The following is a 25271-nucleotide window of genomic DNA, read 5'->3' as shown; positions in this document are numbered from 1 at the left end:
TTAAACTGCCTGATGCATCACGGATCGATGCGGCAGCGGTCGTGGAAAACGGTATACGGTCGTGGAGTTTGTCGGGCGGCGGGGAGGAGCAGGTGATCGTCAACTGCGAGGTATATCATATAGAAGAGTGCAGAGTGCAGATGCTGTGCGCGCAGACCGAGAGAATTTCACGGATCGGTTGCCGCGTTCGACGACATCGTTTGCCACCGGTTCCGTCGTTTGACCTTTGATCATCGCGCACGCAGCGAGCAGCCCGTGGCGTCACAGTCTCTGATGCGTTTGTTGAGCACATCGCATGAAAAAAAAACCCCACCCGCCGGTGTACTAATGATTTATTACAATATTATCGTAATATGTACGTGACATGTAAAACCTGTGAAACTGCTGCTGCAGATCGATCATTTACACCTGCACTATCCCATAGTCGGAAATCCATTACGATTTCCTGGTGGAGGGAAGAGGGAGGATAATAATTTTAACATACATGTTTACGAGATACCCTAAACTTAAGGGCCTAATGTAATACCGAATCTATTTTTATTTTATTTTTTTTTGCTTAAACCAAGACAGACAAATTAATATTACTACATTTTCTTATAATATTTACAAACAGTAGTAAGTATATTTAATTTACACATTTTTTTATATCTCAAATTGTTTATTATTATGTATATAATATATACTGGAGGACTACTATAATTGGTTTTGCTAAGTGGTTATTCGTTTTTTACGAAAAAAAAAATCATCTAATCATTGATTATTTTACCGTTTGGTGTGATTTATACCTGAACATTTTATAGTAAATTTATTATAAGTTCATAACTTTTTAATGTGCATAATACCTATTAAATCATATTCCATATTTTATAGCTGCAGGCTTGATGGTTGTACTATATAATATATAATAGTGATGAAGCATGAATGAAGGATTTACTAAAAATCTGTTTTAAATTATTGAAATATGTTATGGAATTAACTAGATAGGTACTTTAAATTATAAATTACCCAAGTAACGTTTAGAATGTATGACCTATATTATGTTGACAAGATTTCTGGTATTCGGCATCTCGTGAAAAAACACTCAATTGGCATCCAAGTCCAAATGTATTTGCAGTTTATTTTTTTCATTTTTTTACTAAATCTGAGTACCTACGTATCTTATATCTCATTTAATTTATGTACGAAATCGATTTAAATTTTACTTCAATCCCTACGCACCGTTCTCATTTGTATACTGTCGAATATTCATTAATGATTAAACGCGAAATTATGAAACTATAACTCTACTGAGAAGTATATGCGCGATGCGTACGAGTGCACGGTCCATTGTATTATTATAATATATTCTACTGTTATCAGTTTGGCACTTTATAGTACAGTAAGCTTATTTCCCGATTCTATTCAATCGAACAATATATTATGTTATATAGTTTGAATACAAGACGAGAAATGTTGGAGAATAGTTCGTCAAAATAATATGATGGTCAAATATTAGTATTCCAAATACAAGTCCCGTTGCGCTTGTTGTGCATCACATTATATAAGGAAATAATCATGAGAGATAATATTTTAGTTTTTTTTTTCCAAAGAATTGAATAATACACATACGTCATGCATGCGTAACGTGCATATTTCTTCAATAATATATATATTTATTGAATAATAATTTGAAAATCAATAAACATTGTACAAGTAGTATAAGTACCATGCAATGTTATATAATATATTATAAAAATGGTAATGGTCAACAATTATTATAATAATTATTATATGTGAGCTATTTAAAACGAATATTTAGATCGATAATCATAATAATTAGTACGTTATAACCGGTCGAAAACGATGGTCTATCTTCGGATCACATTAAGTTTTTATCAAAAACAAAAACGTCCGTCAGTATATTCGGCGCTTTGCTATACAATATTATTGTTATTAGATATCATCATACATTTTAATCACATAAGTTGTTAATGGAGGCGTGTGACCGTATAACGCGCTGTGGTTCAGTTTCTACCATAACGGAAATAGTTAATAATTATTTTCAAAATGCAAACATTCAAGGCGACCCGACATATACAATATTACAAAGGTAAGTAGGTATATTATCCGAGCTCTCAATCCGTGTTGAGACGACAATATGATTATTTTGGTGTTTTTATGGAAGTGTACAATATTATTATGTTATTAGGCAATGTATAATTATAATTTATAAATACCTACTCGTATATGCATATAGGTTATCTAAACAACAGTCGACACTCTAAAGTGCATTATACAGCTGAAAAACGATTTGGCTATTTAAGAAAAACCATTATTATTGTATGTATTAACCACAATAATACCATTGCCATCTTCATAATCTACACTACAACTACGTATACCGCGGTCCTTTAGTAATATGAGAAATTCGTATATAGTTGTTTATACTTATACAAATATTATTATGTCAATATAGGTAAGCTTATATAAGTGAAATCGGCTTCATATAGTTTTTGGAACCATGCCATGGAATTGTTGTGTTACTATTTACTATTACTCTATCCGTGTACATAAGTTTTACCTATACATATATGCGTAGCGTGATTAGTTTATATGGGGAAAGGGGCATAACATTTTGTAAAAATAAAAAATGTTTCAGTTTTCATACACGGACACGATTCTGAAGGGATTATAACCTCCTCTCCCCCTATTCTACGCCTATGTATCTATACAATATACACTCCGTACAAACTTATAATAACACGTCCAAATACATAACCGATAGGTAACATTAAATTATATATACGCCTATATATGCATTATTTAAACGTGAAATCAAACAATTTTCAAACGCACCCTATAATCCCAAAACAATAATATATCCAGTTGTACGTCGACTTGCACAGGCGAATAATTACAATCAAATAATATATACGCGTGAATGCGTGATTTAGCGCGTGTAGGCATGTACTTGCAGCGCTGCACAAAAATTGTGTCGTTGTCATAAGTATTGTTTTCCATGGCATTTTCGTCGGGCGCTTTAACGGCAGTCCGTGGCGTAACGGAAAATGTGCGTGGACAGGATTATTCGCAGGACGATAATATAATAATAATAATAATAATAATAGTTCGTGTTCAGCGTTCACGGCAAGTGGCTGTGGCGAGTTAACGGGTTTGTATCGTCATATATATATATATAATATTGCACTGCCTAGTATTGTTATGTTTATATATTTTATACGCATAATATAATCGTAAAACTGCCGACATTCGACCGCGACGAGATGGCGAGACTCGCGTGGCATTCCATCATCGACGGTTATAGATGGATAATAATGCCTACGTCGTCGATTTGTTGGTCTGCATAATTTTTACTCTTCGTGTCTGTCGCGATCTACACATTTATATAGCTATATAGTCAAGAGGTTAGGTTAACGTTAACCTAACCTATGATAATAATTCATCACATCACATGCACAGTCCATGCATTTATCCCCACCCCTTCTCATCGTCATCGATCCGACAAGTTACCCGACGCCCTAACCTATATTATATTTTGCCTATATTATGTGCGCGTATATTTTAATATATCAGTATTCGTTCTCAACTTTTTTCAGGATGAACAATCGCATACCCCTCATTCGGGCGCATAACCACCACCCCTTCATTCATTGAACACACTAAACTGTGTACGCTTTAAAATCACGTCGAATGTATTCGGCTTAGCTATATAGAGCACCAAGAGCGCAAGTGACGAATTAAAATAAACATTTTATTACGTGCAGTCGATATGGAACATATTTTAATATTTATGTTACAATTATTATAATATCGTCGGGTTCGTGGACGTGCCACCGAAAACAATAGCACTGCTTCTATAATAATTATTTAATCGTTTGTTATTGTTCGCGCGTGTTGTTATTGTTGCTGTATTTTAGTGAACGCCACCATTGCCAGGAGCTTTCGTTCAAATTTTAACCGTGTACAAACGATAAATTTCCTCGATTAAAAAAAAAAAAACCATGATTTATAAATACGTAGTAATATTATATTGCTTATGCACGATGGCGACTCGACTAAGCTCGCAGATCATAAATCCGTCGAACTCCACCAGCTGCATATTATTTTATCCTGTGTATCATAATAATATATGTATAAATATATATTCATTTTACCGTCCACGTCGTCGGACTGTCGATCATAAAAAACTTGTTTAATATATTATGATCGTTATTTATTTATTTATTACGAATTCATATATATATGTATATTTTTACGACGAAATTATTGCGATTATTTTCATCGCCATACAAATTTGTTTTATTACACACGGTGGTCAGATTTTTCGTTATTAATACAAGTTCACCATGTCACTCGTAAGAGCGATAATTATTGTTGTTTGGTCAATCCGGGTTATTTTACGGTAAGTTGTTTATAATGTTTTCGCATATGAAATCGCGATGTAGAGGAGTGCCCTGCATAATATTATAAATGCTGCAGGCGCGGCGGCGGCACAGGTTCTCGATGGAACGCGTTTCAAAGAAAAAAAATATATTAATTTTCGAGAGATTTGAATACAATTTGTTCGTTTGAACGAAATCACGTATACAAATAATATCATAACGACAACGACTGAATAACAGCCGCTCCATTGCAGATGAAGTGGTAACCCGCTGCGTCGCGTCTCCGCGGGAGATGATGGCTCGAGCCTAATATAAAACCACATTACGTGAATGTGCAGTTGTATTTTTAAGCGCGTGCGTGCAATCGATGATTTACTACAATATTATTTGTCGTCTCGTATAATATGAATCATCGTCGGTCAGATGAGTGCATAATAATAATAACATAGTAGGACGCCACAACGTCTCCATTTAACGGCGCGCGTCCAGATCGATTTCGAATAAACACACGCTGTTCGAAACGGTCTTTTCGGACGGCGTTTTTTTTTTCGAGCGACAGTCGTTATAATAATAATAATAATGATAATGATAACTATAGATATCGGTTGATCTGTGTATATCTATTTAGGTAAATGTACCACGATTGTTTTTCGACGGGCAGCTGATGGTGCATTCATCGTCGTCGTCGTCGTCGTCGTTGTCGTATAATTGCTGAATCCAATCGCTCACCATCAACGACTGCACTGACGGCATAGTGTGCAGCGATGATGAGTACCGTTAAACGATGACGTTACTAAAAATCGCGCGAAAAATCCGTTTTTTTTTTTTGCTTTGTTTTGTTTTGTATTTTCTTGTTAGTTTTTTCTTCTTCGTGTTGTTATTATTGACAGAGTGTACCCGCGGTATTACACGCCAAAACGCGGCGTTTTTCGAGCGATAGATCGACGACTTTGATGGAACAGCAGTATTGTATAGTATACTGTAGTAGAACCTCGCGCGATATGCAAAACGATTACCCGCCGCCGTCACAGAGACACCGGTCGGTCGCAAGCCACTGCGGGCTAAGTCATAATATAATATTACTTATATAGTTAATAGTTATATTTATATATAGTTATATACTGCAGGTAATTACCCATATTATATACTGCAGGCCACTGTAGCGTCATAATTATCCACAGTCATTAAAAATAATATTATCGTCAAAGCTAGTATAGCAAGACCGTCTCGTGTCGGTACCTACACGATATAACTACAACGTCGCCGTGACGTATACCAGCGCGCGTGTATATCGTGTGCGCGTTCGCAGGAAATCCGTTAATAAGAGCAGTCGGTCGATCTGTGGATCATAATAATATATAATATTATTATTATGTACGATAATATTATGCGTGCAACGCTACACCCGGAAACGGAAGAAACTGATAAAATAATAATTGGATAATTATGTTTATTATCGGGGTTGAAGTACGATGGGAAAATGACGTTTTTTCTCGCTTCCTCTCGTCGAGCTATTGTCGCCAAGAAATATTATGAGATTTCGACTTGCAGCTCGTATTCATTGCTTATTAAGCAATGCTTAATTTATAATAATATATATATATGTATAATTCGTCATATATTATGTACGTGCCTATTTATATATGTATACTACGACGACGGGACATTGATCGATTTCGTGATAGTTGTGGGTGATTTTAAATCATAATAATCTAATGAAAAAATTTTTCCAACAAACGGCAAATAATTTAACATGTATATTATAGGTACTCGTTAGGGTGAGTTTTCATTCGTGCCTCTGTCAGTCTGCACCAAACGTATATATCTCTCTCTCTCTCTCCTTTCTCTATTTGTATGCAATATAATAAACAATAACGTACACTTCATCAAATCTATCAATATTCTATAAAACTGAAAAAGTTTAGGACCTATACACGTACATATATAGTACGGACCCCGTACATCATTCAACATAAGTAAACGATGATATTTGAATTCACTGAGCGTTTTATCGCTATGCTCGTTCATATGTATATTATAAATATATAGGCACATAATATGCATATATATATTATATGTATAGCAACTGAATCAGTCACATGGCAATTGGTCTCTCGTTACGCACCGGTAAACTGCCGTAATATACCGTATAGTCGATTTGCTAGTTGAAAAACACATGGGACGGAAAATTCCCGTTTACCGCACATTTTCCGACGTGAATTTCAAAGACCTACCTGTGTCCACTCATCGGGCACGCCGTTATTATTTGTTCTTCAGACGAAATATGTCAACATCCGGACCACCGTACATAATGCGCGCGCACAGTGAAATCTGAATACAACGCATGTACAACATACATTTTATATGCAAGGGAAACGCTTTTCGATTGCCGCGGAAAAAAAAATGTGAAACAAGACTTCTCTGCAGAAGTGCAGACGTCGGTCGCGATGGAAAAGGATAAACGAAAACAAAAAAAACAATCACACAATCGATTTCGGGAAATCGTAGTGGTTTATTCCACGCGTGTATACCTGCTACTACCTACTATACAATACCTATATGCACGCATATTTGGGAAATATGTAAAAGAAAAAATGTGTTCATTGATGCTTAAAGTAACGAACGAGAAAACCCACAGGGTTTGACACTTCGGAGTCATATACCTGAACCGGAAAATATCTTGGAAGATACGAGGGAAAACTGTTTGTTTTTTCAAATATAATAATGTAATTAATAGACATATTATTTTTCTGTAGTAGAAAATGCACTGTGATGTTTCTTGGTTTGCGCGTTAAAATAATTACTTTCTGTCAGTCGTGGAGTACACTGCACATAATTGTATAGTATTATAATACATTAAAAAATTGACGCATGCTAGTCTGACACGACGGAAATTTTTTGCTCAAACAAATCGTACTACACACTCGCGCTAATGGGCCTATTCCTATAAGTTTTCGGTGAACGTTGTAGAGTGGAAATGCCGGATGTCTCGAAGTAGGTCCCGAATTCCGATAACCGGTTGGTGGTAGAGAAATCAAAGCCTTCCGGCAGCATCGCCGACGATGCCGCCGCCGCCAATAATTTATCACGTGCCCGACGCAGTGGACGTTGATCGATGCTCACAAAAATGGCTATATCCATGTATCGCGTGCTCGTCTGACGAAAATTGATAAAAAAAAAAATGCATAATATGCCGGCTTGTCTTCCCAACCGGTCAGTGTTTGTTTGTCCTACGTGCACCGCGGCCTATCCCAATATATTACGTCCGCCACGATATTGTATCATCTTGTACAGTATACGTATTGTGCACGTCGACCGTTATAATAATAATATATTGTACACAACAGACTGCATTGTATATATATAGTTATCGGCAGCGAGCATTGTAGAAATACACGGCACGGTTCGAAAACACTTGGAAAAAAAAAACCGAAACCGTTTGACAGAAAATCAAAAAACAAAACTCGTGTGATGGAAAGTTGCATGAAAAATTGGTCATTCGTTTTTGTCGACCAGCGAATACTAAAACATTGTAGTGGGCAGTAAAATATAATATGTTTTCATCGTCCTGCACGTTGCAGAGCAGGCGCGGATCTAGGGTTTTGGCTCACCCAAAATTTTAATAAAAATCAATAATTATTTTGATTTTAAGTATTTTCGTCCAAAATACTGTTAAAGATATTTCTTATAAGATTTTACATTTTTTTTTTAAAGATTTCATCTATAGTATTCGTACACTGAAAGCCACACATTTTTCTATATCACTATACATAAATATTATCAATGTTAATAAAATTAATTAATTTTAAAATAAATAAATAAAAATTATTCTAAATTGAATTTAACTATGTTATCTGTAATAATTGTCGAGATTATATCTAGTGGCCCACCGAAAAAAAAACTTGGATCCATGCCTGATTAGGTTTCGGAACAGTTACATTTTGCGTTGGCGGGGTTTTGCTGATCCTGCACGATGAGTGGAGGGTAGGTCGTACAGGTATTTCATTAAGCTGGGCCAGCAACAGAGTTATCTGCAAAGAGATTGTGCACGATGGTCATCATACATCATGTGTGTGCACACATGACGCTAAATACGCATTGTGAATTATTATTATTGGCTCCAACACAGCAGGTTCGGATGGGCGTGGGGCTATATACACACTCGCGCGTATATAATAACTGCAGCGTGGATGATCGGTATCACGAATTATTGTTTTTCAATCAAATTTTAATAATCATAATTAATCGACGCAAATTAAAACGCGCTTTCCATACAATCGGCCGAAGATTTGAATATATCTATACCGTATGCGCATATTGCAGCATGACGTAGCCGCGGTACATATTATATTATTATTAAATAGGTACTTCAAACTGTGCATGGTCGATAACGATCGTAACAATGTTACTATATGGTATAAACCTGGTCAGCCGGTCGACGATCTTGCATGCCATCATACAATATAATATAAATTAATTTGTTATCATACATAGAAAAGCCTCGTGGCACACCCTATGATTCCATATACTATGACTTATGAGCATTGAGCAGTCATACACGATTAATTGCAGGCATCCAGTGTACAGTCGTGTTCTCTTTTTCAAACGAATTTCACCCGACAAACCGAATAACGGTTATATGATCATTATTATTATAACATAATATATATTATTTTTTGCTTTTGAACAATAATATTAGTATAAAAAATTAAATCGACTTATTTCGAAGTATTTAAACACACACAATGCGGTTTGTGGGTACAATTATAACGTGTGACAAAGTATGTGACATTATAGTCAAATCATACCTAGATATAGTAGATGTAATATTATTGCAATATAACTATTATAATTTATAAGCAGGTGCATAACCAATTAACCGTCACCGACGGTGCAAACAGTTAAGAGCAAAAAAAAAATCGACTTGGTTTCCCGACTCCTCCAAGACCTGCCGGAAATTTATCCTATCAAATTAAACACCATATCTCCCGTTATAAATATTTTATTGATCTATAGTCGAAATCTGCGGAGACTTCATTATTTCCCTAAAGCTATCCGTACCTAATTTATTGTATATTATGGCGCCGGACATGTATACAAATGATTTGAGATTTAGACCCCTCCCCGGCCCTCCTCAAAGTCATCCTATAATCATTTAAAATTTATATTGATTATGACTTGTGATTTACATTTCATTTTCAATTTTTTTTGTACGTTTCTGATTATTCGTCTCACAGAAACATAGGTACCTAGATATACAAATAGTTATATCACCTAGCCCTATTACAGTGTAACGACATAGACCAACTTTCATTAATTTAGACTAAATAGTAAATATACATATCATATGTAACATATGTAGTTACTATAGTTAGTGGTTCTTAACAGATTTCTGGAAATATTTATGGTGAATGGTAATTCTTCATCGGGATTTATATATACATTACACGAATCGTGGGAACTATGTAAAATTGTCGGTACATTAATTGTGGACATGCTGTGTATCTTGTGTATACGATCAGTAAAAAAAACCTCTACGTTTCGTTAAATAGCGTCCATGATTTATCTCAGCTGTTAAATTTACTATAGGTACACGTGTTGAACCCTTTATATTTATTTATGTATTTTTTAAAGTGTTTATTATTTTGATTTCGTTAAAAACTAATCAGATCGATTCCGTGGTTTTGAAAATATACGTGTTAATCGTATATATGCATACCTCGTCGTTGTATTCGTGGCGGGCACAACAAAAACGTAAAATATGAAAGTTTATTCAAAAAAACGTTAATTACCGTTATTAAAATTTTTAATGGTACAAAATATCTGAACATAGTTTAGAGATAATTTCATTATGTTAAAATTGTGTACCGCAGTGGCGCAGTCTACAGTCTATTAAAATATCTGCTCTGGGTATTTACACCGACGAATAACAGTTTACAGAACACTCATTTATCGAGTGAATACCACCTACCCCGGGGATCCCATCATAATAATAATAGAGAAGTTTATAATTTTTATATAGTAAGAGATAATAACATAATAAAAATTAAATTATCCGCAGCCGTTTACTATGAATAGTCAGTTTATATTATACAAAGCTGATATTTTATGATCGGCGAGAACCGAACGGTTCTGACTGCACCGTTGTGGCGATGTACTATCGTCATCGTTGCCACCACCGATGCGTCTCATTATATTATTATTATAGTGACAATATAAACGGGGAAACGTGGTGACGTAGTATACCGACAAACCGGTCCGGTAGTTAAAAAACAGTCTTATATTATCGTCGGATTAAATAAAATGCACAAAAATAAAGAACTCGCCGTTGTACTTACGAGTTACAACTTAAGCGTCATTTCGATAATAATATTTTACGTATAAGTGCCATAAATGTAATAATTATACGTACAATTACTTCAAATGACAATTTTAGAAATTAATTTTAATAACTAAAATATGTTTTTAAAATAAATTCTTGCAATTGAAAAAATCACGAGCTGCAGATAACATTGTATAAAAATAGATTATAATGTATAGGACGTAGGCAGGTATCTAATTAATATCATATACGAGAACATATATTGTGTGATTGGGGGGGGGGAGGTAGTGGTTTTCGTGCAAATGTCAGTTCGCGAAAACTATTCATTCCGAGGCAACTGGTCGATAATATGATTCACGAGCCACCTAATACCTAAATCCGTTTGATTTATGCGAACGTGGATTTTTTGGTTGAACACATCGTTTTGAGCACCTGTGTGGGTTGAATAATAACAGTATAATTGCTGGCGCTGTACGATTCCGGATACGTTTCCGGCGTGTACTTAAATGACTATATATTATATTATACTATATTATACTACGAACACGCAACAGATTTACTCTCGGTAAATCAAACATATACGGCAAAGGATCAAAATTATAGCAATACAAAAAAGATTGTTTTCAAACAGAGTGGTGATAGAGTATTGTGCACACTCATGTTTTTCGATACCTACCTAGTTGCAGAAATATTCCTGCGTTAGATTTAATTTTGTCACTCTCTCTGAACTTCCACTATCCTGAAGTATAATTTTAATTTATAAATTTAGATATATATTTCGATTGTATCTATATGTTCGGACTTGATGACCAGAGAATAGAAATTAAAAGTTAAAACCGTTTTTTTAGTAATTTTTACCTTTACGCCCTTCGGTATCGAGGAGTTGTATATCATTACGCGAAGTCTTAAAGCTGTTAAACTATAATAAAATATATTAATATAAATTTTTTTTTAAATTTATCGTAGACCGTATAGATACAGTGGTGAAAGTGATACATTATTATCGTGTACCCACACGTGTGTGCGTGACAACACTCTGTATACCCGTCTCGCGTCTTTATAGGTGTTTAAGACTCGGTAAAAGTCGTCATCGCAAAATTTAGTAAATAATATTATAATTAACCCGTTCTCGAAGATTTTCGAACCGTCTATCTGAATATCTGATATAACTATAATTCGCGAAAGCGGTGCGTTCTCGTCGTATCCTGTCGGTCGCGATTATAATATCTTATATATGCACGCACTCACGCAAATATATTGGGTGAATATTTATTATAATTTATAATGATTTGATATAGTCTCCAGGCGAGCTCATTCGGTTTCACCGATAGCCCTCCGCCTCGCACCGTCTTTACACTGTACTATATTATTATTTTTTATTATCGAATTTATAATAACACAATATTGCTATGGCCCACTCTGATCCCGACTAATTCGAGCGCGATCGCGGTTCGACTGAACTCTGTTTTTATACATCTTAATGATTTCATATTAGAGAATAAGTATAATAATTTATGCATATTTTTTTCACTATCGATTCGTTATAGGTAAAACTACTAAACCTGTAGATACATCACGAGCACTCGAATTGAACAATTTTCAGTGAAAAAGAAAACGGGAGAAAAAATCACAACGCGGTGTCGGGTCAAAAGTGTACAGTATAATAATATTATACATTATAATATACGTATATATATTTATTTAAAAATTGTGTATTTTTTTATTTTAAATTACAGTCCAGATAGTGTTTAGTATTCTGGACAGGTCTTATGGTAATACCGGAACGATACTATTATTAATAATTGCGCCACTTACGCTATTCGATGAACTATAAACATTTTATTTTAGGTTGACGATTTAAAAAAAATCTAGATATTTTATTCTTATTGACGAAAATTTTTATCCAATAATTGTAATCACCTCTAAGAAGTTAAATTAATTTAGGTAAAAATAGAATCATACTACCTACACCGTATTCGCCTAAATGGGTTTGTTTTCATTTTTTCGATATATTAAATATTTTCGTATTTGTATATTATAGTTATTCATTATTTTAATATATTATTATATAATAGTATAATACGCCAAAATATTACCATAATCTTTGCAATGCAATTCTTGGTCACTATATAAATAGATGATGCCTACACGCGTTACATGTTACAATAATAAGGATACTAATTTATGGATCGTTACATTATACATGAATCCTCGAAAGGTTTTGTTGAGACATTTACATTTTCAGAGGTAAGACCGAATAATGGGTGAATAATTTTAGCATAATTATGATATTATTATTATAATAAAACGTCAATCCAGGTATAAAACATATGATTAATCTCAAGTTTTGTTTTGCGTTATAAAGTAGCGAAATTTGAAACAACTCTATGATAATTTTTAAATCTCTTTTTTGGTTAACCTTTTGTTTACTGCTTTGTTTTACCGTCACAAGTCAAAACAAATATATTACACTAGGCCACAGCCCACAGGCGTTATTTATTTTCAGTGTGACTGTAATGCAAACAATAATAATAATCGTTGAGATAATCACTTCGTATTAACATGCCGTCCGCATGGCCTTCTGGTTTAACAACTCCACACAATATACAGCAGCTGTTTGTTATTCGTAGCGTCTAATATTAAGCTTTAGAACTTGTTATATATACATATATATCTGTTTATACTTTTATTGTTAATTATTATTATATCAGTTCACTGTTACTTAAATTATAGTCAGTTACGTCTCGACGTAACTATCACTAATATTAATGCACATACTAGATAGCAAATTCATCTTACTATTTAAGTTTCTATATAAATTAATAATATTATAATAATGTTCAAATTGTAAAAAATGTACCATTGTAAATATCAATAGATGGAGATAGCCAAGGCTAGGAACATCTTATTTTATCTTAATAATAAAATAAATAAAAATACGGCCGGTTATGTCTTACTACACAGTGTGCACACCAGTGGCGTTCCTGTGGAGGAACAACAGGGCAATTTTCCCTCCCCCTAAAGAAGTTTTTTGATGTCATAATGCAAATTTATTGTCCAGCTTAAATATTTTATTAATTATATTAAATAAATCCCCCCTCCACAAAAAAAATGCTTCACAGGTACGCCGCGCCACTGGCACACACAATATCGAGGGAACAAAAAACAAATAAAAAAAGTTATGGTCGTTTCTGGTCGTTATTCTGTGCAATCCTGCTACTGTCTCTCATCTAAACTCACCGACGTCGCAGCAGCGTATTATTGTCGTATGACATATTTTATATTACATATATGTAACGTAAATAAAGTCGTCGTACGGGGGTTAAAATATTATTATTATTATTATCATAATCATACGACAGATACGACCACAATAGTAAAATCAAATAAAAACAATTTCGCGATGGACTATTTACTCGTACCTGTACCATTTAATCTATTCTGTGCCTGTACTGTTTCAGACGACGTACACTATAAACTAGTTTCATTCTCCTCTAATTATATTCTGCCTGCCGCAACAATATTAATGCGAGTACAACGGCGTACGTTTAAATAGCTATACGAATGACGACGTGTGCGCGTTGCTCGCCGAATGGCAAAATAGTGGATAAACAAACAAACAAACAGACGGACAAAACAACCGTTATATACCGGCAACACCTTGACCCACAAGAATAAAATGTAAAACGATTCCACTTTACTTCGTACGACGTGTTTAATTGACGTAAAAAACACACACACACATGGTGTTGTGATGATGGGATTGGTTTCAGTTCACACGGCAACGGAAACGGAAAATACAATTTACATTTTGTGACTTTTCACGCGCAGACAAGTAGTTCAAGTGCAGCTAACCCCTCGCACACTCCTACACGTTACACCCGACGAAATGTTGTACATGACATTGGGACATCGATCGGCATCGTGTATTACGGCCATTGTTGGGAATACAAAAATACATTTCGACAATAGATACGAATAATCATTTATATGATACTATAATATACTAAAGACAGTTATCCAGGTATAAAGATAAAGTGTGATGAATTAAAATGTATCAAAATGATATTATAAAAGATAATTGTGTTTTAACTATAATATAATCATTTGTTGTACCGCAGAGATACGTGCAACGATGATGCACTTATCTGGCGAACGGTGAATTGCGAACGTCGAATAAGTGCACTCGTATCAATGAAATAATGTCATTCATAAGCCGGTATGCTATTCGGAGATTCGGCCGTAGCTTCCAAAATACCGAAGACCTGAAGTTATAATGTATCCATAATGGTTATATTTTTGAAAAAAAATGTTGTACAAAAAATGGGACTATATTCATACTGAAGCTCTCCACTAGCCATAGTCTGAGCCGATCATCATAGTGTAGGACGATTCGCCGAGCATGCGAATCCAATTTTTTTTCCATTTACAACGAATTTATTATTAAATTTACATTTATCGCGTTGTATTATAAATTTCACTTTTCGATATCTCTGCGCCTCGTCGTGTTAATGATTATTATTATTTTATAATATATTGTCCACCGACGCGTATTTCGCATATTATACCTAATAACATTATTATCATATATATCGGTACGGTCGTAGCACGGAGAGGTCCGTCGCTGCAATGATATCGCGTACCCGGATCTGGCTGACAGATTTTTTTATTATTATTATTAACCCTTTGGGTGATTTGAGCAAGTTTCACTTTCGTTTTAAGATACAATAATGGACATACATATATATATATATATATATATATATATATATATATATATATATACAATAATACACACGCTATACCGGTTTGAAATTCACCCGTGCGCATATCATATATACAACAGAACTGGACGCTGACAGCACTAGAGAAACAAACTATATACGCGCGTAATGTACGTGTGGTATGGACGCGTACATTTATTATTATTATAATACAATATGTGTGGGAATATAATATTATTATCATATTAATATATTAAGCCGTACGCTGTATAATATGTATATAATAATAATGATAATTATAATAATACATATGTATATATATACGTTTCTCGATCATAACGCACCGTGGCCGAAAGTACCTATACACATAATAATATAATATCCATCACTTACTTGAGTGATTAATATTATTTTATTCCGTTCGGATTGAATTGTGGGCTGCAGGGGTGATGCGCTTTTAATTTTTATAAATGACATCGCATCACCCGGGTGCAGAGGAGAGATATGTTGATTATTATTATACGATTCGAGGCTGTCAGCTGCGTATAATAATATCATTATTACGTGGTAGGTACCTAATATAGTAGTGTTGTCGTGGCGCATATAGTTTATATCGACTGCCGCACGACCCGCGGGGTTGACGAATCTCATCGTAATTCCAGCATAATACATCAATAATATACAGTGCGAGGTCGATCGACTCGTTTCGTTTCAGACACACGACTGACGAATTGAAAATCATTATTAATAATATTATTATCCATGAACTACTCCGTTTTCGGTCCCGTCGATTTTCCAATAATTTTTTTTCTTCATCATTATAATATTATTACATCAATTTATTAATTGCTCAGTCCATCCGGTCGTGATACAGTATACTTTATTATTGTATATAGTACCGTATACGGTCGGATAGACGCCAAAATGGCATTGGCAGACTCACGCTATAGGAATCCACCCATCGTCCGAGTGGCTAACGAAATTACGTATATTTCTTACTATATATACTATATTATGGTCTATGGTCGCACATGCAACTATATACGGTTTGGAAAATCGACGCAATGGCTTTCATTTTTGGAGTCGATTCCGACGCGTTTCCCAACTACAACAGCTGGCACCGGACAAGTCGACGAATTCGTTTCGACACCGTATACAGTATTATATTATTATAATAATATATGATATAATATGAATAATATACTTACAACTGTTATTGTCATTACAATATTATATTATAACACACTAATTCTATTATAATATACAATATAATTTCGCGTATAAACCTATCATATACATATATATTATATATAAGCACCTCTGCTGTCGAGTAGGTATACCATAAGATATTTTACGTGTATTTATTTACGACGAATCAATTTCCAGCGGTCCGCTAAACCCGGTAATGACCGATGAGGTTATACTACATAACATTACATTATACGCAATAATAACATATTTTATTATTTCGCCGAGCGTGTGACACGTATTTCGTCCGAAACAATTCGTCTGCAGCGGCCCATAGAATATTATTACGCGTATTATGATTATCGTACACCATAATATTATCATTTTGTATTATTTGAATCGATATGATTGTATAAAATATGCGACCGATCGGCACTGTTTTTGATTATTACTACATTATGATTACCTATAAACGAATGTGCCAGTGGGGTTGAATTGGAAAAAAAATAAAGGTGGACTCTAAATGAAATTGAACAATATTAGCGTTTCAAAGCAAATTAATCTAATATTAACCCTATTTCTTGATGAAGATGTACGTTATAATATGAAGGGTATCTCAGTACCCCTGCGTCCTCTCACAATTCAACCACTGTGAATGCCTATAATGTATAACATGTCACAAACGTGGCAACGGGTGTGTAAAAATTACTAATTTATTATTTGCAGCATATATCTTATCCAAGGCGTATAGAAATATCTAATTGACGCTGTTATTGGTTATTCTGCAACCACTGGCTCATGAGAATAATAAGTTTTCACAAATCTAAATAAATATAATAATCAATAAGGCATTTGAGTATGTCGTTAAAAGAAATATATTATTTTATATTATATATTTATATTTTGTATTCTGATGTAAACAATAAACAACGTACGTTTATTTTTCTTACGAATTGGACTATATTCGTATAACTTGTAAAAGTATTAAAAATTATACTTCTCTAAAGAAGTCAAGAAATTAAATGCAATTATTTAATCCTGATACATACGCAAGTCTCTAAAAAAAATATAATAACTATTTGACAGTTGTAGGTACAAGTTGAAAAACCAAAAGTTCGAAATGTGATGCAAATTAAATATCCCTAAAATATAATCTTTGGTTCAATGTGTAGGTGAAAAATATCAAAGAAGGCTAGAACAGTTGAAAAAGTAACACAACATAGTCCACGTAATATGTATGTGATCATCTGATTATTATTGACTTCAGTGGTTGATGATAATAACTTTAATTTATGTTTGGCTGCAACTAGATCCAAGATCAGTGTTATTAAAATATAAGCATTATATTTCACCAAACATTTTTTCGAAACATTTATTTCTGTGATATTTTTACCATATAATTATTATACTTATATAACTATAATAATTATATGTATATATTACTTATACATTCTTTTACGATGCAATGTAAATCATGGCTTTTTTTTCAACAATCATAGATATGTACGGCACAAATCACTATGTTTAATAGGTTTTTAGCAACGTTACCCCACCGCAACGAATTGTGCGTACATAATCATAATAATTTTATAATACTATCTCACGCTGCAAGTACTCGTATTTGCAATCTGCACCCCCTATTCTTTACGCAAACATGTTCGGGACTATAGAATAGAAATCATTATTTCGTCCGAAATGAAAATAATAACTAGTTGTGGCCTGCAGCCCTTGGGAGTGTATACACATTGCACGCTTCTTATGATATTGTATTACGATAAACATCCATGTTATAATATACGCGCAGCATCAACACGAAACGTTATCACGGGTGGGACTTTCTCTACAGTCACTCTTGCTTTCGTCGCCATCGCTGCGGTAGAAAGTTCTAAATGCGCTACCGACCCGACCCGACCCCCGACACACACACACACACAAACGTAGATTTTGTATAATATGTGTGTAATATATAGATAATATAATAAACAGTCGAGCGTTTCATCACACGTTTCGAACTTGACCTTATGACCGCAGAGGCGTTTGCGGATCGTAATAATGCGTATATTATATATAACATAATCCACGCCGTATTGTTTGCGCGATACCCAATAAAATCGACGTCGAAAAATACACATAATAATATTATAATAAGTGCGTGCGTGTGTGTGTATTGTTGTGTTGTGACGCTATTGTTTCCGCTGCGGTTTGTTATACGCCAATGCGGTGGTGTATAGGATAAGATTGTACAGAATAGCTCCAAAAGCAAATGAAATAAATATTTCTCGGAGCACGTAGTCGACGAACCTTAGTCCGATTGGAATTCTGCGTGAAAAACGCGCTGCAGTTAGTGTAAAACAACACACAAAATAATATAAGTGGTTTATGATGTAGGTATAATAATTATTCATATTTATTGTCACGTTTTCAAATCATAGATCGTCCGATGTTTTAATCGATTCATTTCGTCATAACCTGCAGCTATGGGTAATTATATTTAATATGAGTGTTAAACGTGTTTCATTTGTTTTGTTGATATAATATTACAATATGTCTCATGTGGTCTGTATCATTATTAGTGTTATATAATATATTTGTGAATGTTTTATGTTTTTTTTTAAGTATTATGATATAATATATAGTATGTATATTTCTATTATAGTCTGTATTGCAGACAAGCCGACCATAATCAAGATGTTAATCCATCCAATGTTCTAAATGGTTATCCGGGATGAAAAAAAGAAACAAAAAACCCGATACGTATAATATACTGCACGTGCGCAGTGGATGCTTATAATATATACATCATACGATATACAGGTATATGTTTATAGGTAACCGGCCAGTATCAGTAAATTATGATGATGGATGATGTAATTACAATGTATGTTCGAGGGAAAGGACGCTGACAATGATGACGGTCAAGAATATACGATGAAAGTAACAAATGGAATTTGATCGTCATTATATATTATGTTGATTTCGTTTTCTTGTTATTATTATTAGTAGGATTGTGTTTCACGGCGTGTAAGCAAACGGACAAACGTGGAGATTTCTCCGATCAACGCTTGTTTGGGTGATGTACGACTGGCCCATAATAGGCATGTTGAGGAAAAAAAATTGTTAATGGTCACTCGGAACGATCAAGAGGAGACCGATATTCATTATATTTTACTACACTCACCCACGTATAACTAACCACACATGGAATTCGAACGAAAGCTGTACAACATTTTATACTTTGCCCTTATTTAACCATTGTCTTGGTTTTGAATCAATGATCAATTATGATAATTACTAATATTTTGTTTTTGTTATAAGTAAAATTTTATTTAGAATATTGTATTCAAGGTGAAAAATATAATCACGATATTTTATATTTTTATCCAATAATAATAAATGCGTAGACCTACGTAGAAAAGTTGAGGTACCAACATTTTATTACTCATTAACATTGTTAATATATATTTCGTACACATTTTTAAATACTATTTATCATCTAAAGTTGTGTCTAAATTATGAACTCAAAACTAAAAAATTGAGTGAGGTATTAAAAATATAATCTATATTTATCATAAATTAATTCATTACAAAGTGAATGAAATTATATTTATGTATGGATATCGCAGTAAAATTTAAATAGCTGCCCGTGATGGCGTGTTATGAAATAATATAAAAGTCGCGCAGGACATATATCTTTTTGTATCGTCTGTGACCAAACATTTTCTGTAGTGTGCGATTTTTTTTCATTTTTAATACCAACGAGTACCTTACAGAAGCATACCTATATATATATGTACCTCCTCGTTAAAGTTCTGTTACATCAATTTTTTTTTTTTAAATTCCAACTCGTCTCGTAAAATATAACTTATATAATTGCTTAACCGACAACAGGTGTGCATAGAGCAATAGGACACGTCTTGTCCACTCGACAATATTATTTGCACAAGTCGCAATAATTATTACTATATTTATAATAATATTATGTTATGTACGAAAACCCATTTACAGGTGCGGTCTGGCCGGGGTTGTGTCGTTATATAAAAGGGCGGGGTCGGTCGATCTTATTAAATTTCTTACGAACGAATTTGACGGTCCTTGATACGGCACAGTATATTATTTATATGCATTATTATGTGTACCTATACTGTGTGATCGTGCTTTAAACGCCAAAACAAAAAGGCAACTGCCCATAAGCGGGTATACATTATTGTCGCGGGTTAGCCACCGAGCGAAACTTTCCACTGTCAATCGAGCCTGCCGATGACCATCTATTGACAGAACCGCATCGAGTATAATTATTATATACTTTACACGCTATATATATATATATATATAATACAAGCGAATTCACGTGTACCATAACCGTATTCGTATTTGACGTTTTTTGCGTACTTATATGTATAGTACAATATATTATTATATTTCACTACCTATATGATTATATTATACAGCTAACATCATTGTATTTTGGTATGATGGCCGTTGAGACAACACACCGCCGACACTGTGAACAAGAAATCGCATGTCTTTCGCTCACTCGCGAGTGATATCGACGCTCAGGTGTACCTTTTATATGCCCGATAATAGTTAGATGGATATACCGGCTGCAGCCCACACTTTCATCGCGTCGCGAAACAATTATCGACAGGTCTTGAAAACGGGTTGCATTCGATGTCGTGGACGGGTCGCCGACGCCCGAATAATTAACGAGTATTATGTGAAATCAGTATAGGTATTAGCTAGCTGTCCATGTTTCAGGATGCATTTATGCGAAACGATTAAATGAATAAATAAACGGTTGAACGGTTAAACGGCGTACTGAAAATGCGTTATAGGTTAGGTTACCTACCTACCGGCTACCATATATGATAATACGAGTATATTATTTTCATATACATAACGTCATAATAATATTCTTCGAACATAATAATATTTTTAAATTATAAATATTTTACTCTGCTCGGGTGTCGGGGACACGTACTATTAACTCGCGTTTAACAATTTTATGTAATCACTTTCAGAACTTTATCGTTCGTGCGCCAGTCGCCAAACGTATATATCATATAGGTAATACTGCAGTCTTGTACATATATACCTAAACTATGCTATAATATGCATAATAGTCATTAAAATATAGGACAATCCAGTTTGTTGTTAACACACTCGACAAACCTTGAAACACCCGGACCTCGGTATTGATAATAATACAATATTTTTATTAAAATACGACGAGTGATGTTGCGCAATGGCTTATCGGTTCAGCCGCCATCATGTGCAAGTAAATAGTTGGGTATATACCTACGTATGGTACACACCGGCTACCTCCGAACGCACTTAACCATTACCGACGAGGTCGCCCGAGTTCTTCGCTATGTATATATTTTAATATTATTATTATATGATGCTTAACATCGTAGCAACGACGTTCAAATTTGTTTTCGAAACAAACCTATTTAAGAGATAATATTATATTGTATTCATATTAGTGGGTATAATAACACGAGAAGAGCGATTGTTACGCAACACTGCTGTTATGTTTTATATTTTGTCTTTTTTCTCGACGGCGAGACGACTGCGACGTTTCCAGAGTATTGTCTATATCGTAGGCGTTGATACGTCATAACATAAAACATATTTAATACATAGTCGCGAGTAGGTATTGAATTGTGCGTCTTCGTGGTTTTCCGAAACAACTTATAATATCGTAACAGAAATATTACAGTCGTGTTACACACGTCACACACATGATGACAAGTACCTCCTGAGCGTATGATATCATATGCATAATAATATTACGATGAGACCACGTCGCAGAGCCCGGCTGATGGATATCTTCAATGGGTGAAGCGATTCGAAAAACCGTCAAAACGACGTCGTGTGTATTATATTTACTGTGTGTACCGTCCGCGACCGTCACGACCACGTTTTTCGCCCACAAAGTCGGTCGTTGTTATGCATTTTTTTTTTTGCGTAAGTTACATGACGGAAATATACAACAGGAGCCGTACGTCGCTCGAAACCTGTGTGAACCAGTTCTGACGAGGACCTCACATATCCGCTTTTATGCGTTATAATAATATTATTACGAGTATTAATTTATGCAAATCGGTCGTGTGACGAGCTCCGATGAGGTTCATATGACGCGCTTTTCATCCGTACGCCACCTCCCACGCTGTCTCCGATTTTTCATCGAATCTCTGCGGGTTTCCCGACGATATAATATTATAATCCGGCCAAATAGTATATGTTATGTACGAGACGGTGCTTATTTATCAGTCAATATAATATGTTGTATAGTCACTGTCGACCAGTTCAATGCGTCCGCGACATATTTGAGGTTCTTAGCAGGTCCATATAGGTACATCGTAATATTGTGTGCGGAACGTTATTATATTAGGTGTAAAAGTAGTGTTGTAGTATTAGTACAGTATAATTTCTTTTTCTTATATTCTTGTTTTTTTTTTTTTCACTCCGAAAAGTGAAATGAAAAGTGATCGGTAACAAACACGCGCATCATGGTGTTATGGACATGTGAAAACCCGATTTGTTCACACGATTTTGCAGCGCCACCGTTTTTCCGGAAAACTATTGAAATTTCGTCGACTTTTATGTTAAAATACATATTATTATTATTATTATTATTATACCGTTGTAATGATAATAATAAGATGCCTATCATTGTTCAATGATGCCGCCACGTATAGGTACACAATTTCGTTTCGGTCCTGACAGTAATATAATGTCTACCGCGACTTGGAGGCAGACATGAACCGCATAATTGACACGCATAATAGTAATAACATAATATAATATTACAATAATTTATAAAGCACGTCGTTTAAACGTAGTGTGTAAATTGTTTCCACTATAGTCGCTCTTCTTACCGCGCATCGATTAACCACGCCGAAAAATATGCAATATCGTAAGTACTGCGGTACACGTCATAACAGTAATAATATAATATATTGTGCAGGCATCTTAAACACGCTGTACGGTATCATACATTTTCGTATCACCCACTTACCGAAATCAGTTATATATTCAATTACCTACATATCATAACAAATAATTGTGTGCGCGTGAAAATCAATCGTTTCTGCAACTACTCGCGATGTTATTGTGTAAATATTATTTCATCGCCAAGTTACACTTCCAGTATACATCATACAGGAAGCTATATATATGATGTACGGTACCTACCCTTATTACGTAAGCATAATAATAAAAAATCGTTCTAGGAAAATCGAGTAAACCCCAACACTGTGTACTATACTGTTATATATGTTACTTATACGTACAATATGCGATTTTCCTATGTTTCCTATTTTTCTCCCAGATCCTGCTACAGAGTTATCGGAATTCAATTGACCGTTCAATGCGGTACAGTAGAAGATTTAAGTGTGTGTGTGACCATTTTGTCAGTTCTTATTGTTTGAAAATCGTTTATTTTTTTTAGAAAATCGATATTCAGCAAAAACCGTCACTCTTGTGACTTGACAAAACTATTATAGTAATAATATACGCACTATATACATGTGTTGTCATCTGCTTATTATTAAAATAAATGGCTACTCGTAGAATACAATATGTATATATATATAGGTGTATATATTAAAAAGGTAGGACAACCGACAAATAGGTGTATAGATAGGTATACCGAAAGTCGTCGTTTTCTTTATTTTATAAATATCAAATGTTATTGCTGAAAACTCTGTATATGTATTCATAAATGACACTGTATGATGCTTGCTTATTTAGTGGAACCGTGATAAGAAAATCATCGATTCGGAAAGAAAATATTATGTTTACTGTAACCCCGGTTGTCGTCGTTCGAGAAGTGCGTGTGTTCGGGGCGACGACGTATTTGTTAAAAATGTATTTCAATAATCGATTCACAGTCAAAATATGTCATCGTGAGACGGAAAGTTTCACACGATAATATACTTTAATCGACGATAATTATAAGTTATAACAATAATTATATATGCGGATGATATTTTGATTATGACGGTGATCGCATCAAGGTTGTGGTATGCTATCTACACAATTAACTCAGAATATCAATCGCGGGTATCGTCGTTTAGTCGTTCGCTTCTGCACAAACGATGTTTTCAAAAGTGTATGATATCTAGTTTCGAGTAATAAATTTTAAAATAATATAATATGGCACCTACGCACATTACACTGCAGTATGACGTCTAACCGGTATGTAATGGTATTATAATATTATCTGTTTGATGCCGTTTTCCTTTCACTCTCGCACCCGTTGCATACAATAATAATAAATGCATATTACCTATGTATCATATAAGTACATATTATTATATATTTATAAGCTGTTACGGGCTACGATACAATATAGTTGTCAAGTAAAGATATCTTATCGTTTGTTAGCCGTCGATATTATCGATTATGATTAGCCGTCGCGCGTCGGTGACGAAAATCGCACATCATTTCTGTGACCCACAGCGTATTGGGATAATCTCGACGAGATACCTCGCTAACAAAAAAAACCACACGAAAGCTGGCGGAAGTTCGAGTTATAATAATAACATTTGTCAAACGATTGTTATTGTTACTGAAGTGGCGGTTTGCGCGTAGACGATTAACTCGCCGGATTCACTGCGATTGCGATTTTATTCATCCCGTAACGATCCC

The 25271-nt window shown here is 34.4% G+C and overlaps 2 protein-coding genes across 6 annotated transcripts in view; one reads left to right on the top strand and one right to left on the bottom strand.

Annotated features, from left to right (window-relative positions):
* LOC107166326 (uncharacterized) overlaps nucleotides 1-25271 on the top strand; it is a 72779-nt gene that overhangs the window by 13780 nt on the left and 33728 nt on the right. The window contains exons 3-5 of one of the 5 annotated variants that reach the window (XR_016190597.1): nucleotides 19285-19386; nucleotides 19445-19550; nucleotides 19620-19973. The exons of 1 other annotated variant lie outside the window; for it this stretch is intronic. The gene's annotated coding sequence lies outside the window, so the exon portion shown is untranslated. Of the gene's footprint in view, nucleotides 1-19284; nucleotides 19551-19616; nucleotides 19974-25271 lie in introns of those variants that run through there. 3 more of the 5 variants (XR_016190596.1, XR_016190595.1, XR_016190594.1) reach the window with 3 other exon arrangements.
* The window catches only part of LOC107166746 (uncharacterized), an 82237-nt gene that overhangs the window by 51413 nt on the left and 5553 nt on the right, over nucleotides 1-25271 (bottom strand). The window lies entirely within an intron of this gene.

This window comes from Diuraphis noxia, unplaced genomic scaffold (genome assembly GCF_037042655.1).
Source record: "Diuraphis noxia isolate RWA-SAM2 unplaced genomic scaffold, SU_Dnox_SAM2 contig0002, whole genome shotgun sequence".
NCBI lineage: Eukaryota > Metazoa > Arthropoda > Insecta > Hemiptera > Aphididae > Diuraphis > Diuraphis noxia.
Note: the sequence above shows the minus strand (reverse complement) of the source record. Positions and strands in the feature narration are given on the sequence as shown.